The 14964-nt window shown below is 37.9% G+C and overlaps 1 long non-coding RNA gene across 2 annotated transcripts in view; it reads right to left on the bottom strand.

Moving 5' to 3' along the window:
* Positions 1-14964, bottom strand: part of LOC309616034 — a 94021-nt gene that overhangs the window by 50755 nt on the left and 28302 nt on the right. The window contains exons 3-4 of one of the 2 annotated variants that reach the window (XR_014237219.1): positions 4574-4695; positions 4208-4369 (exon numbers count right to left, since the gene is read on the bottom strand). This is a non-coding gene — a long non-coding RNA (uncharacterized lncRNA). Of the gene's footprint in view, positions 1-3507; positions 4370-4573; positions 4696-14964 lie in introns of those variants that run through there. The other variant, XR_014237220.1, reaches the window with a different exon arrangement.

Genomic DNA, 14964 nt, shown 5'->3' with positions numbered 1-14964 from the left:
CAGAATATATGTGGCCTTGTACAACAGGCAGAAAGTTTGAATATTATATTAAGAGCAGTGGGAGGTCACTAAAGATTTTTAAACAAGGTAGTTACATGATGTGATGCACAGCTTTAAAACACTCTGATTATCGGTACAGAATGGTTTGGTGAAGGGTCAGAGAGGAAGCAGGGCAACAAGTAAGTAGATGGTTGTAGTGGTCCCTCAGGCCTAGGTAAGGATTGGGTGTGAGAGATGAGAAAAAGGAAGGAATCATGAGTTAGATGCTTTATTTGTGGTACTTCTTTACAGCCCAAGTTTAGAGAGTCTTTCCTGGTATTTATTTTGCCAGGGACCCCAGAGGTATTGCCCAACTATGACCAGTTTTTAATGTTAACCTTTTGGCTTTGGTTATTTGAGAGCTCTCAACCCGATATTACAGCACATGAGAGTGAAAAAAAATGTATGACTAAACAAATGGGACCTAATGAAACTTAAAAGCTTTTGTATAGCAAAGGAAACCATAAACAAAACAAAAAGACAACCTACAGACTGGGAGAAAATATTTGCAAATGATGCTCCGACAAGGGATTACTTTCCAAAATATACAAACAGCTCATACAGCTTAACAGCATAAAAAACCAAACAACCCAATCAAAAAATGGGCAGAAGATCTAGATAGACATTTCGCCAAAGAAGACATACAGATGGCAAACAAGCACATGAAAAGATGCTCAATATCACTAATTATTAGAGAAATGCAAATCAAAACTACAATGAGGTATCACCTCAGACCCATCAGAATGGCCATTATAAAAAGTCTACAAATAATAAATGCTGGAGAGGGTGTGTAGAAAAAGTAACCCTCCTACACTGTTGGTGGGAATGTAAATTGGTGCAGCCACTATGGAGAACAGTATGGAGATTCCTCAAAAAACTAAAAGTAGACTTACCATATGATTCTGCAATCCCACTCCTGGGCATGTATCAGGAGAAAACTCTAATTCAAAAAGATACATGCACCCCAATGTTCATTGAAGCACTATTTACAATACCCAAGACATGGAAGCAACCTAAATGTCCACTGACAGATGAATGGATAAAGAAGATGTGTATGTATATACAATGGAATATTACTCAGCCATAAAAAAGAATGAAATAATGCCATTTGCAGTAACATAAATGGACCTGGAGATTGTCATATTAAGTGAAGTAAGTCAGACAAAGAAAGACAAATATCATACGATATCACTTATATGTGGAATCTAAAAAAATGATACAAATGAACTTATTAACAGAACAGAAATAGACTCACAGACATAGAAAACAAACTTTTGGTTACCAAAGGGGATAGTGGGGGTGGGTTCAGGGAGGGGAGATAATTTAGGAATTTGGGATTAACCTATACACACTACTATATATAGAATAAATAAACAGCAAGGACCTACTACTGTACAGCACAGGGAACTATAGTCAGTATCTTGTAATAACCTACAAGGGAAAAGAATCTGAACATATATATATACATATATATATATATATATATATATATATATTCATATATACGTATATATTCAGTATAACTGAATCACTTTGCTGTACACCTGAAACTATCACATTGTAAAATAACTATACTTCAATTAAAAAAATGGTTTAAAAAATGAGTGACTAATACAAGAAAGAAATATTACAGAATTAGACTCCCAAGGAATTCAGATCATAGAATTAGCAGAAAAACACTCTGAATTACATATGTTTCATATGTTTTTAATTACATATTAAAAAGGGATTAAGAGTGAGAAAAGAACAAGAAAATGAAAAAAAGAATAAGTCCAGGAATATTTGACAAAGAATCAAATAGATCTCTTAGAAAAGGAAAGTATAGTCATTGATATAAAAAATTTTAACACAAATAAATTAGTAAACTGGAAAAAAAAATCTGAGGAAATTATCCTGAATGGATGGTAAATATAAAGAGGTGGAAGACTTAGGTGATAGGTTAAGAGAGATCAACGTATGTTTAGTATCCGTTCTGGAGAAGAGAACAGAAAGAGTGAGGTGGAGACTATAATACAAGGAATAGGGCTGAGAATTTCCTAGAGTTGAAGAAACATATGATTTCTTAGCTTTTAGCAGCACAAATCGTAGCAAGCACAATAAATTAAAGTAAATCAATACTTGGGGAATTTTCATGCATTGCATAGATCAAAGGGAAAGAAACCTTAAAATTAATCAGAGAGAAGCCAGGATATCTTCAAAGGAATACTATATAGCACACTTCTCAACTGCAGTAATGGAAGTCAAAAAGACAGTGGAATACATCAGAATATACCCTTACCCCCAGCTAAGCTCCAACATGAACCATGGAAAAAATAAAGGCAATCTAGACCATCAAATACTGGAAGAGTGTACTATTAATGGATCTTCAATGATGTTTTAAATAATGTACTCCCAGGAGAAGAACTGTGAAACAGAACGGGTAGTGACACAATGAGATACCACTTCATATCTGCTAAGATGACTATAACCAAGACAGATAACAAGAGTTGGTGAGGATGTGGGTAAATTGGAATCCTCATACACTGCTGGTGGGAATGAAAAATGGTGCAGCCATGTTGGAAAAGAGTCTGGCAGTTCCTCAAAAGATTAAATATAAAGTTACTATGTGACCCAGCAATTCCACTCCTATGTTTATATCCAAGAAAATGGACAATATGCCCAACAGAAACGTATACATGAATGTTCACGGCAACATTATGTATAACAGCCAAAAGACAGAAACAACCCAAATGCCAACTGACTGATGAATGGATAAAAAAATGTGATATATCTATACAATGGAGTATTATTTGAGAGTAAAAAAGAATGAAGTGCTGAATCATGCTACAACATAGATGAACACTGAAAACATGATATGAGATGAAGGAAGCCAGTCACAAAAGACCACGTATTACATGATTCCATTTATATGAAATGTCTAGAACAGGCAAATCTAAAGACAGAAATTGTTTTAGTGGTTGCTTAGAGCTGGGGGTTTGGGGGAAATGACTGCTAATGTGTACAGGATTTCTGTTTGGGGTGTTGAAATGTTCTAAAATTGATCATAGTGTTGGTTGCACAACTCTGAATACACTAAAAGCCACTGAATTGTACACATTAAATGATTGAATTATATGACACGTGAATTATATTTCAGTAAAAAGAAAAGAAAGAAAAAACAGAATAAACAGTGAGCAAAGAAACTGGTAAATACATGGATAAGTAAATCAACTTGCTAAAAACTGAAACTAAAAACTAAATAATAACATTTATTTATTTTAATTTTTTATTATTTTTTTATTTTAATTTTTAAATTAGGTTTTTATTCAAATTGGAAAGTCAGACATCTAGAGTTTCTGGAAAAAGAAACTTTCATAATGGGAGGTTGGTCAATGGTAAAGTTTTCTCATGAGTTGATTAAATGTAAATAAAATTGTATAAGTACTTAGAGAGATAATTAGGAATTTGGGATTAACCTATACACACTACTATATATAGAATAAATAAACAGCAAGGACCTACTACTGTATAGCACAGGGAACTATAGTCAGTATCTTGTAATAACCTACAAGGGAAAAGAATCTGAACATACATATATATATATATTCAGTATAACTGAATCACTTTGCTGTACACCTGAAACTATCACAACATTGTAAAATAACTATACTTCAATTAAAAAAATGGTTTAAAAAATGAGTGACTAATACAAATACATTTAAAATAGAAGGATGGATAAGGTAGAAATTATTATTAACCTCAGGCTCTATTAAAGTATCCATGTATGATTTTAAACTAAAAAAATGAATAAGAAGAGACTAGGGAATGCAATCAATACAAAAGAAAATAAGATTGATAAATTAGAGAGCCAAGGATCCAACTTAAGAGTTAGGGGGAAAAAAAAACAAACTCAAAGAAAATAGAAGGAAAATAGAGATAAGAGCAGAAAACAAATCTCCAAAAAGGCAGTCATGAAAGTCAAATGATTCTCAAAGAGACTGTTAAAATGCAAAAACATTTATCAATATTGATACAGGGAATTTAAAACTGATATTGTAAATGAAAACGAGGACTTAGCTACAGACAGAACAGAAATAAAGATTATAAGAGAATATGCCTATAAGATATGATGACTATTTATCAGAAATATAGGCTGACCATCATACACAGAAAAAGTAGAAGCATTTACCTTAGAGTCAGGACCAAGGCACGGATGCCGGCTCTCACCACTCCAATTCAGCACTGGAATGGAAGTCTCAGCCCGTGTAATAGACAGTGAAAGAAATAAGTATGTAAACACTGGAAAGATAAAGATGGGTCATTGCTACTAGAAGAGTATATGGTTTTCTACCTAGAAAAGCCAAGAGAATCAAAACCAATGAGAGTTAAGATGTATGAATAAAAGGTCTGTAATATCTTTGTTATCATTTAATGACAACTCTGTTCTAGAGTCTGTACTGAAGATGTGATGTTATTATCTTATTTAAACATCACAACAAACTTCTCAGCCCCATTTCACAGGTGAAGAAACATGCCCAGAGAAGAGTTAACTTACCTAAATGCACAGAGCCAGTGAGTGGAAAATCTGGGTCTCAAATCCAGAGAACGGAGTCCAAAGTCCCTGGCCTTTACCACTGGGCTCTACTGCCTCCAAACACAAGTTTCCTTCCCTACAAACTGGAGATGAAAAAAAGATGCAATTCACAATTGTGAAATAAATCATAAATGCTCAAGAATAAACAAAACAATATACATCTGAGACCTGAATAAAGAAAAACTACTAAACATTATTGAAGGAAATAAAAGAAAATCTAAATATAGTCAAAATCATACCACTCCTGGGTGGAAAGCACAATTATTACTGTGAAGAGGTCGTTTCTCTTCAATTAACATATAAATTCAATGCAATCCCATTTAGCTCAAAAGAGTTTATTTAAAGAGAATTTGATAAGCTGCTTCTAAAGTTCATTTGAAAAAAAAAATCCAAAAGCCATTTAAAAAAAGATTCACAGTTCTGACTACATACAAATAAAGATTTCTGTATGGCTCAAAACACTATACACAGAGTGAAAAAAAAAAAAAAAAAGATGATAGTTTAGGGAAGGTTATTTTCCATACCTAAGACAGACAAAGTGTTATATCCCTAATAAACTGAGTGCCTTCACATGGATATGGAAAAGACAAACAACCTGATAGATAGATTAGATAAAGCTATGAAAAGGCAATTCACAGAAAAGGAAATATAAGTGGTCAATAAAATACGAAAATACGCTCAGACTCTCGAGTAGGCAGGTAAATGGAAATCAAATGATGGAAATTTCAATTTCTGCCTATTAGATTGGCAAACGTTTAGAAGATTTATAGCATCCAGCACTGGCAAGGGTGGCGGGAAATGGACACTATTCTCATTGCTGATGAAGGATTAAATTGTTATAATCTTTTAAAGTCATCGAGTGGTATCTATTAAAATTGAATATGTGCATACCCTTTGATCCAGAAATTCCATTTTGGAGAATCTTGTCTACAGAAATCAAACTACCAGTAAAGTAAGGATATGTATAAACATGTTATTCCAGCATGGTTTGTAATGGAAAAATAATTATTTGAAAAATCTAAATGGTTGAATGAATTATGTTCATTCATACTATTGAAGATTATGCAGCTGTTAAAAAAGATTGCATTACATCTATAGGGAAATCCATGATATTATTATTAAATGAAATAATGTAATCTGCGGAGTAATGATTACAGTAGTTTTGTTAAAATAAAATCCTATAACCTATATACCATAATCATGTATTGTATAATATATTTACTTATATGTATGCAGAAAGAAAGTTGTGGGAGAATACTTATAAAACTTAATATTGTTTTTTTCGGATAGTGGGATTAGAAGAAGCATGGAGAGAAAGATTATGAACTATCTTTACAAAGCTTCAATTTTCTCGACTTGTTATAAGCATGTATTGCTTTTGTACTGCCAACTACAAATTGGCACTTGCCATCTACCTCTACAAGGATTAAATTATGAGCCGCTGAAGCCGCTGACCTTCAACACCTCCTGAAAGGAGCTCAGGGTGGAGATCAGGAATGAGGCACTCCGTGCTCTGGGAAAAACTGGCAGAACAGGTCTTCAGATTAGTTAGATACTCTCAGGAGAAGATTTTATGAGCCCAATGCTTGCATCTCCTCGTATCTAGAAAAGCACTAAAATCCTTCATGGTGATGTCGGCTCCTCATGATTAGCCGTAACCTTCACAAGACTAGCAGAAACCTTCTGCAAAAAATATGTGCTTGATTGTATGTACTCCCCCTTCACCAAAATCACCTATATACTGACCTTCCCCCCTACCTCTTTGGAGCGGCTTCTCAGAGCTATCTAAAATGCTGTCTCCCGGGCTATAGTCCTCATTTTGCCCCAAATAAAACTTAACTCACAACTCTGACATTATGCATTTTTGTTTTCAGTCAACAGTGCATAAGGAATTTAGTAACATAAATGAATGAAAAAGACCTTGCTACTTTCTCAAACTTTTCTATGCTTTAAAAAATATAATTGATACCATGTTTATTTTTTTTTGCCTTCTTAATCCCCTGTTTACTTTGTAATTTTGATATTGACCATGGCCAATTTGTCAATCATGGCAGTTTCCAAGATGAGAGCCTCCAGATTTACTGAGGGACCAATATCAGTATGTATTATGTGTAAAAGCATCCTATATTCCTGTAATTAATAGGCTAGTAGTTATTTGGGGACATTAAGCCTCAAGCCCTGGAATTAATGCCATTCCCTCCACGGAATGATTAACCAAATTCCAAATGAATCCCTAATTCGCTCCTTTGCTTATAATGTCAGAGTTACTAATCCTTTTTACCCAAGGAAACATGTATTATGTGTTGCAAATATGGACTCTGTCAGCTCATCAGTAGACCATTTGGTTAAGAGATAGGAGAAGGAAATCCTTTGTCTTTCAAGATAATCTGGTAGAGAGACCCTTGTGCACGTTGGGTGGGCTAGTTGAAAAAGAAATCAGAGAAATTCCTGGTAAGAATTGCTTTGAAGCATGCTGGCTGGCATCTTCCTAACATTTTTTTCTTCCTCAGAAATCCTTTGCCTTACTCAGAACCCTTGGGATTAGTAATGGGAACTGCCCAGGTCAAGTTTAGCTCTTGCTAAGATTTTTTTCCACTGAATGTGAACAAATGCAATTCCTGGACTGTGTGAATATCAGTTGTGGTTTCAACAATGTTTGTGGCATTGCTAACAGTCTCTGAAGGAAAGCGCAACCTCTCAGGAAATGCTTTAATACAGTAAGAAATTTTTTTAAAAATTGTGGTAAAATAAACATAACATGAAATTTACCATCTTAGCTATGTCTAAGTGTATATATAGATCGGTAATGTTAAGTGTACTCATGTTGTTGTGCAACCAATCTCCAGCACTTTTTCATCCTGCAAAACAAAAACTCAACATCCATTAAACAACACACCTATCTCCCTTCGCCCCAGCCTCTGGCAACCACCATTCTACTTTTGGAATCATACTGTATTTGTCTGTTTGTAACTGGCTTATTTCCCTTAGCATAATGTCCTCAAGGTTCACCCATGTTTTGGCATGTATCAGAATTCCTTCCTTTTTAAGGTTGAATAGTATTCTACTGCATGTCCAGAAAGGAATTTTAATATTCAAAAAGATTCGTTAGACATAAAATTTAAAATTCCTCTGTTTTAACCCTTAAAGAACCTATCCTCTCTTCCTTCCTTCCTTTCCTCCATCCTTCCTTGCTTCCTGTTTTCCTTTCATTCCTTTATTGAAGTTGCCTACTATATGACTGAGTGCAAAAAAAAAAACATAGATGATTAAGATATTGTCACTGCCCTGGAAGTTCTCAAAGTGGGCATACAGCTATGATCCAAGGCAGAATAGGTCATTTGAGCAATATGTTACAGTAACAAAGAAAGACACATCACCTCAAATAGACTCTATTTCAGGGCCTATTATTTCTAAAAATTCCTTACTGCTTTCTCTTGCAAAATTCTTCCTTTTGCTTATAGAAGATCAAAGTGGGCTAAGAATGTGGCATTTGGTAATTTAGGACTGATATTTGGTTTATTGTTTTAGGCTATAAATTCTGCCTCTTACAGAAAGCAGACCCACTCTGTGGCTTTTAGACAATGTTTGTGGTTTGCATTTTTTTATCATTAAAAGCAGAAGGGAGAGAGGCTACTGAGCCCCCCCCACCCCCACCCCACTAATGCTCTAGTCTAAGAGTGACAGACATTTTAATATGCAGCAGAGAGAGAAAATCCATAGCATTATAAGACTTGCCTCTCAAGGTCAGAATATTTAGTGAAAACTCAGGGAAAATCTTCTCCTTTGTATTTGCACAGAGCGTAGGACCTCGTTTTACTTTAACTGAGCTCTTTGCTTAGTTCTCTTACGGCCTATTAGGCTGTGCCCCTGAGGCCTTATTTTTGAGTTGATAAATGGGCAAGTTTGGCCCTAAAATGATAACAGGGCAGGAAGGTGAGTACCGGCTTCTGGCACATCATGCATTTTATTTTCTATCAATAGCCCTGTTACGGCGCACAGGCTCTTGGGTTTCCTGAGAAATGGAGCCATTTTGTAAACAAAAAGCTGTCATTTTAAGCCATTAGAATGCATTATATGAGGCATAATGGCCGAAGGAGAGCAATTGGGAGTTGGATGAGACACAGACTAGTGAAATCTTTGGCTCTCTGACTGCCTTGGGACTTGACAGCCATAATGAACTCAGCCTTCTCATTACCCATTGTATTAAAAAAAAAAAAATCTCTGGAGCAAAAGCATACATGTGCTTTCCTTCTTCAGGTAGAGGTGGATTTAGCAATGCTGACTCCTGTTTGCTATTTCAGTGAATCTAGTTGTTTTTGGAGTCACATATTCTTCTCTTAGATGTTATTTAATTGCACCCCCTTCACCTTTTTGGTAAGGAAACTTCAGCTCCTTAGCTCCTAAGGTGTCGGTGAATAGTTTTAGCTACTGAAGAACATTGTCTCTCATGTTTTGGACTTGGATCTGAGGCCATTAATTATGCTCGTGCGTCTTGTATTGTAAAATACAACGTAATTCTTATTTGTCAACAGGGTAGATGGTTCCCTGGGAGATCAGCTCTAACACTGCATTCCGTGTATTAGTTTCTAACAGGAAGCAGATGCCAAGATAGGATTAAACATGCAAGGATTTCACTAGGGGACACTCTTGTGTGGCAGAAAATGGAAAGGAGATTGGAAAAAACTGGGAGAGCATCAACTCACCGTGCAAATTGAACCCCAGTGAAGAAAAGAGAGGGAAGTTTGTGTGGAAGGATCAGAGACTGCCATGCAGTTTAAGGTTTGTCAAGACCTTTGGGAAATCTTTGGGTCAAGGTTGGCACTCAGAGGAGTCCCATGTCTCCTGGGAACCCAGCTGCCTAAGCATCCCTGCCAGCTCATTCATTGGTGGGTAGCCTGAACTTCAGATTCTTAATTCAAGAACACTGGCCTTCCTCTAAAAATTTGTTTGTCTCAGTCTCCCTCCCTACTAGTACCTGCCACAGTATTTGATAAATTGCACCCTTGCCTCAGAGGATGGGAGGTCAGGATCTCAACTCCACGTTTCAGATGGCAGCCAGAGAAGACAGTGTCTGGGGTGGGCGTGAATTCCACTTCTGTGCCTGTCATTTCTCTTGCTGTTTTCCAGTCTTGCAGCAAGTGGAAGGAAAATAGCAAGTGCAGACTTGGATAATGTTGGCAATTATGCCCATCACACAGGGAAGCAGGGAGCAGCCTTTGTTCGGCAGATAAACACAGTCCAACATCCGAGGAGTCATGTTTTTGGAAAATCACAGCATGATGTATGGAGGGGGTGAAGGAGCGTGTTGTGTTTGAGGTTTCTGAGGCCTTTATATTCCTCCTGGTCACTAGTCATTAGACCTGCACTGTCTGAAAAAACCTGGTGTCTTTTCAGAAGAGTAAACCTGTGTGATGTGGTGAATGGTATATATAGGGGTGCACAGCAAAGGGAAAACGAATCTACATGTTCTCCAACTGTCCTAACCTCACTAGGGAAAAATCGGGAAGGGGAGTGCTTTGTAGATCATGTTTGAGCCTCGAGATCCAGCTCGTCACAACCCAAGAAGGACGCTCCAGTAACTTCCTGCTTCAGAGCTTACTTCAACGAGAGAGAGAAAGAAGTCAGACTTTCTTTAATACAGATGTCAAACGCTTGGGTCTTTGATGGACCTGGAAACCACTGGCTATCCTTAGTGTCCTGGACAGTTTTTAATTTGGGAAAATGTTTCTTTCCCTTTTGTGTTCTGCCTTTCCTTGTTTCTATGATATAACTGGCTTTTCAGGCCAGTGGGCTAAGGATTGAGCAGAAATCCATTTTCAGCTTGGACAAGGACGTAGTCCTTCCCGGAGGCCATTACCATAGGCCCTTGGCCATTTGTTCTCATCCCAGTGAAGGGCCTGAGGGAGAAACATTCCCAGCAGAATTGATTTCTCAGAGAAGATCTTCACTGAGATCAGGTCACAAAGTGGCCATCATGTCACAGCCCCAAGATGTTTCTGGGTTGTCAAAAGAATTTATTCATGAACCTGAGGGTCATGTCCACTAGGAATTCAATCTCATAGGGAATGCCTTCTTTTTGGCAAGAAAACAATTTTACTATATAAGCGTAAGCAAAACATAATGGTTGGCATATAACAAGCCTCCCTAAATGTTGAATAAATGAAGGAAGTAGACCAAAAGAAAACCAGACAGTAGAATGGAAAAAACTGGACATAAATACTCTGTCTCTCAAGTTCATGCCCTCCTTGTGCGGTTTTTATGGTGACATGTCTTTGTGGGAAAACGCTGAGTATACTGCACACAGGCTGACAATGTCCATTCTTTTGGTTTTATCATAAGGAGAGCAGAGAAGGGAGGTATACAAGGGCATTCACAAATATACACTGTGATCTATCTTTATATACATTTTCCCATTCAGTTTTCTAAAGGAAAAGGCCCTACGGGTAAGTATGATTAATTCTGATTTATATATTAATCAAGGAGAGTTCAGTGTATAAAATAGAACCTGCAGTCAAATGATCTACCACTGAGCTATACCCCCTATAAGATAGAATATTCTAGGAAGTTTCAACAGAAAATCATTTAAGGTTATTAGATGCTTATAGAATTGGAAGGGCTAGGAAAATGTGTTTTAGGTTAAGGGGACTTCAAGAACTCCCCAAGAGATTGGGATTGACATATATACACTAATATGTATAAAATAGATAACTAAAAAAAAAAGAACTCCCTAAATAATTCAGAACTGATCATCGGGCTTCCCTGGTGGCACAGTGGTTAAGAATCCGCCTGCCAATGCAAGGGACATGGGTTCGAGGACTGGTCTGGGAAGATCCCACATGCTGCAGAGCAACTAAGCCTGTGCGCCACAACTACTGAGACTGAGCTCTAGAGTCTGCGAGCCACAGCTGCTGAGCCCACGTGCCTGGAGCCCGTGCTCCACAAGAGAAGCCACCGCAGTGAGAAGCCCTCGCACCGCAATGAAGAGTAGCCCCCGCTCGCTGCAACTAGAGAAAGTCCGTGTGCAGCAATGAAGACCCAACGCAACCAAAAAATTAAAAAATAAATAAAATTAAAAAAAAAATAAAAAGAACTGATCATCAAGGAAGCTACTACCTCTGGGGCTGCCCCGGGAGCTTTTGAGCTCAAGAACACACCAGCATGGCTACAATGCAAGGATCAGGAAGTTAGAGCAGGAAGTTGCCTTCTGTCCCTGTTTTCTATGCCCCAGAGTTGGTGACTGGCCATAGGAGTGCAGAGCGTATCCACTGCCCTCACCAACGTTTCCCCTTAAAGCCCAAGCACTTGGAGAATGGACACTGGAAAGCTACTCCCCTAAGCCTCACTTCCCACGACCTTGTTTGCCAGCAGAAAAGCAGCCAAAGTGGCAGGGAGATGGCTTCTGCCTCACTTTGGCCTTCTAGATCTACAGGAGAACATCTAAGTGATGGAGCCGAACATTCAGAACTCTACCTGCAAGAGCATGTGTGGAATGTAGTTTCAGGCTTTCCAGCCTCTGCGTTATTGGAAGACACATCAGGAGGGCAGAGTAGTGGCTGGAGAGCCAACCCGTCACAGATTGCTTGGGGGAAAATTAAATCTCAGAGAGGCTAAATAAAATTTTTTGCTCCAAGTGAAAAGAGAATTATGGTTAAATGCATGGGCCCTGCAATCTGATGGACCAGGGCTCAAATCTCTACTCCAGAACTTACTAGTTTTTGGTCTTAGACAAGACAATTCTCTAAAAGTTTCTGAGTCCTAGTTTATAAAGTGGGAATAATACTGCTTCCTCATGGGTTTGGAGTGAGAACTAAATATCATGTTTTTAAAGTGTTTATCACAAAGTGTGAAGCCCAACAAGGATCCAATAAATTGTAGACATAATTAATAAGGTTCTACAGTAAGCAGTAGACCCAGGACACTCACCCAGGTGCATGGTCTTTGCTGTTATCTCCTGGGGTAACGGAGATGAGATAGATCAGTAAATGTTTTGAGGGCCAAAGTAAATATTTATAAGATGAATGCTTTAAAAATATTTTAATGTTATTACACTTCAAACATATCTTATTATTATAATTTATTGAAACTATGAGGTATTAAGATGTATCCTACTAGCCCTATATCCAAATTGGCCTTGTTATAAGCACACTTTTTATTTTATACATAGTAGTAGATTGAGTTGTGTCCTCCTAAAAGATATATTCAAGTTCTAACCCCCAGTATCTATGAATGTGACCTTATTTGGAAATGGGGTCTTTACAGATGTAATCAAGCCATGATGAGGTTATACTGGAATAGAGTGGGTCCTAAATCCAATGACTGGGGTCTTTTTAAAATTTTTAATTAATTAATTAATTTATTTATTGGCTGCATTGGGTCTTTGTTGCTGCGCACAGGCTTTCTCTAGTTGCGGCGAGCGGGGGCTACTCTTTGTTGTGGTGCGCGGGCTTCTCATTGCGGTGGTTTCTCTTGTTGGGGAACATGGGCTCTAGGCGCGTGGGCTTCAGTAGTTGTGGCATGCAGGCTCAGTAGTTGTGGCTCACAGGCTCTAGAGCACAGGCTCAGTAGTTGTGGCGCATGGGCTTAGTTGCTCCGCGGCATGTGGAATCTTCCTGGACCAGGGCTCGAACCTGTGTCCCCTGCATTGGCAGGCGGATTCCTAACCACTACGTCACCAAGGAAGTCCTGACTGGGGTCATTATAAGAGAAAGAGAGGGAGATATACAGACACACACGGAGGGAAGATGGCCATATGAAGATGGAAGCAGAAATTGGAGTAACTACAAGCCATGAAATACCAAAGATTGACAGCTACAACCTGAAGGTAGGAAGAGGGAGGGAAGAATTCCCCACTAGAGCCTCTGGAGAGTATGGCCCTTGACTTCAGACTTCTGACCTCCAGAACTATGAGACAATAAATTTCTATTGTTTTAAGCCACACAGTTTGTGGTCATTTGTTATGGCAACCCTTGGAAACTAATGCATACTTCATTATGTAAAAATGAATTCATGATAAATTGTATAAGACCATGTATATTTCTTTATTTCTTCATAATACTTTCAGGGCTATATTACTTTACTTCCAGATTAGTATTTAGTTGGTGGTGGCTTCAAAAACTTGACATTCTCCTTTCCGAATTTTCCTTCACATCTCTGTCAAGTACCCAGTACACTCTAAATAGACCATTCAACATCATCAGGGAATACAACTCTTTAAATAATCCTGTAGGGAACTCTTTTATAAATTGAGCACTCATTTAGTTTATCATTTGTAAATTAAGTAGTAGAGTGGAAAAAGCAGTGGTCAGAGGGCCGGGAGGTATGGAGAATCATAATCACAGACATCTTTAGCTCAGCACATACTGCATTTGAATGCAATTCGAGGCATTTTACGTAAAATATCTCATTTTATCCTTTGAAGTAGGAATCACAGCCCCACTTTACAAATGAAGATACTAAAGCTTAAAGAGGCTAAGAGAATTTTCTGACCAACATCACACAGCAGCACCCATCCCCAGGCTGTTGGATGCCATAGCTTGTTTCCTCAGCATTAGAACTGGTGTTGATGTATCTCCCTGGTTCCTCCCACACTCGTCTGTAAGGTAAATGGGTTGGTCTAGACAAACTTTTCTCAAGCTACCCTTCTGTGGGACAGAGCTCTGTTTGAAGCCTAGAGACTCATTTCTCTCCTGGGGCCATAATGACTATCACATTCTTAGAGATTTCTGAAGGATGAGGAACTATAAACAGCTGATTAACAAATGAACATCTCAAAGGACAGGGATGAAAGCCATAAAGCTTTTAACTCAGGCCAAGAATGAGCAGTTTCATTTTCCCAATGCTTCTTGCACATGGTGTCTTCTCCCTTCCTTTCTGCTGTTTTCACATCATTCTTCTTTCTCCACCCACATTACCCATGACCCCCACAAGTGTTTTTTCATGGCTTTCCTTTCTTTCTCCCATTATCTCCTTCTTCGTGTCTCTTTTCTCTTTTCTTTTCACTCCATCCTCACTTAGTTGCTCAAAGTCGGACCTTAAATTATGGAGATGACTTTAGAAAGTTTGAAAAGTTTGGGTATAAAATTACCTATGGCTTGTGGGACTGGCATGGAATGGCTTATAAAAAGGAAAATAAATATCATTAGTGAAAAAAATTAGAAAAAGTAATTTTTTATCCTTATCCTGTTACAATGTATACAGACAGACCTTGGAGATATTGCAGGTTTGGTTCCAGACCACTGCAATTAAGTCAATATCGCAGTAAAAAGAGTCACAGGTTTTTTGGTTTCCCAGTGCATATAAAAGTTATGTTGACACAATACTGTAGTCTATTTAGTGTGCAATAGCAGTACGTC

Source organism: Balaenoptera borealis (assembly GCF_965194805.1).
Source record: "Balaenoptera borealis genome assembly, chromosome: 18".
In the NCBI taxonomy this organism is placed as follows: Eukaryota; Metazoa; Chordata; class Mammalia; order Artiodactyla; family Balaenopteridae; genus Balaenoptera; species Balaenoptera borealis.
The sequence above is the reverse complement of the archived record's forward strand: the minus strand, read 5'-3'. Positions and strand labels throughout refer to the sequence as shown.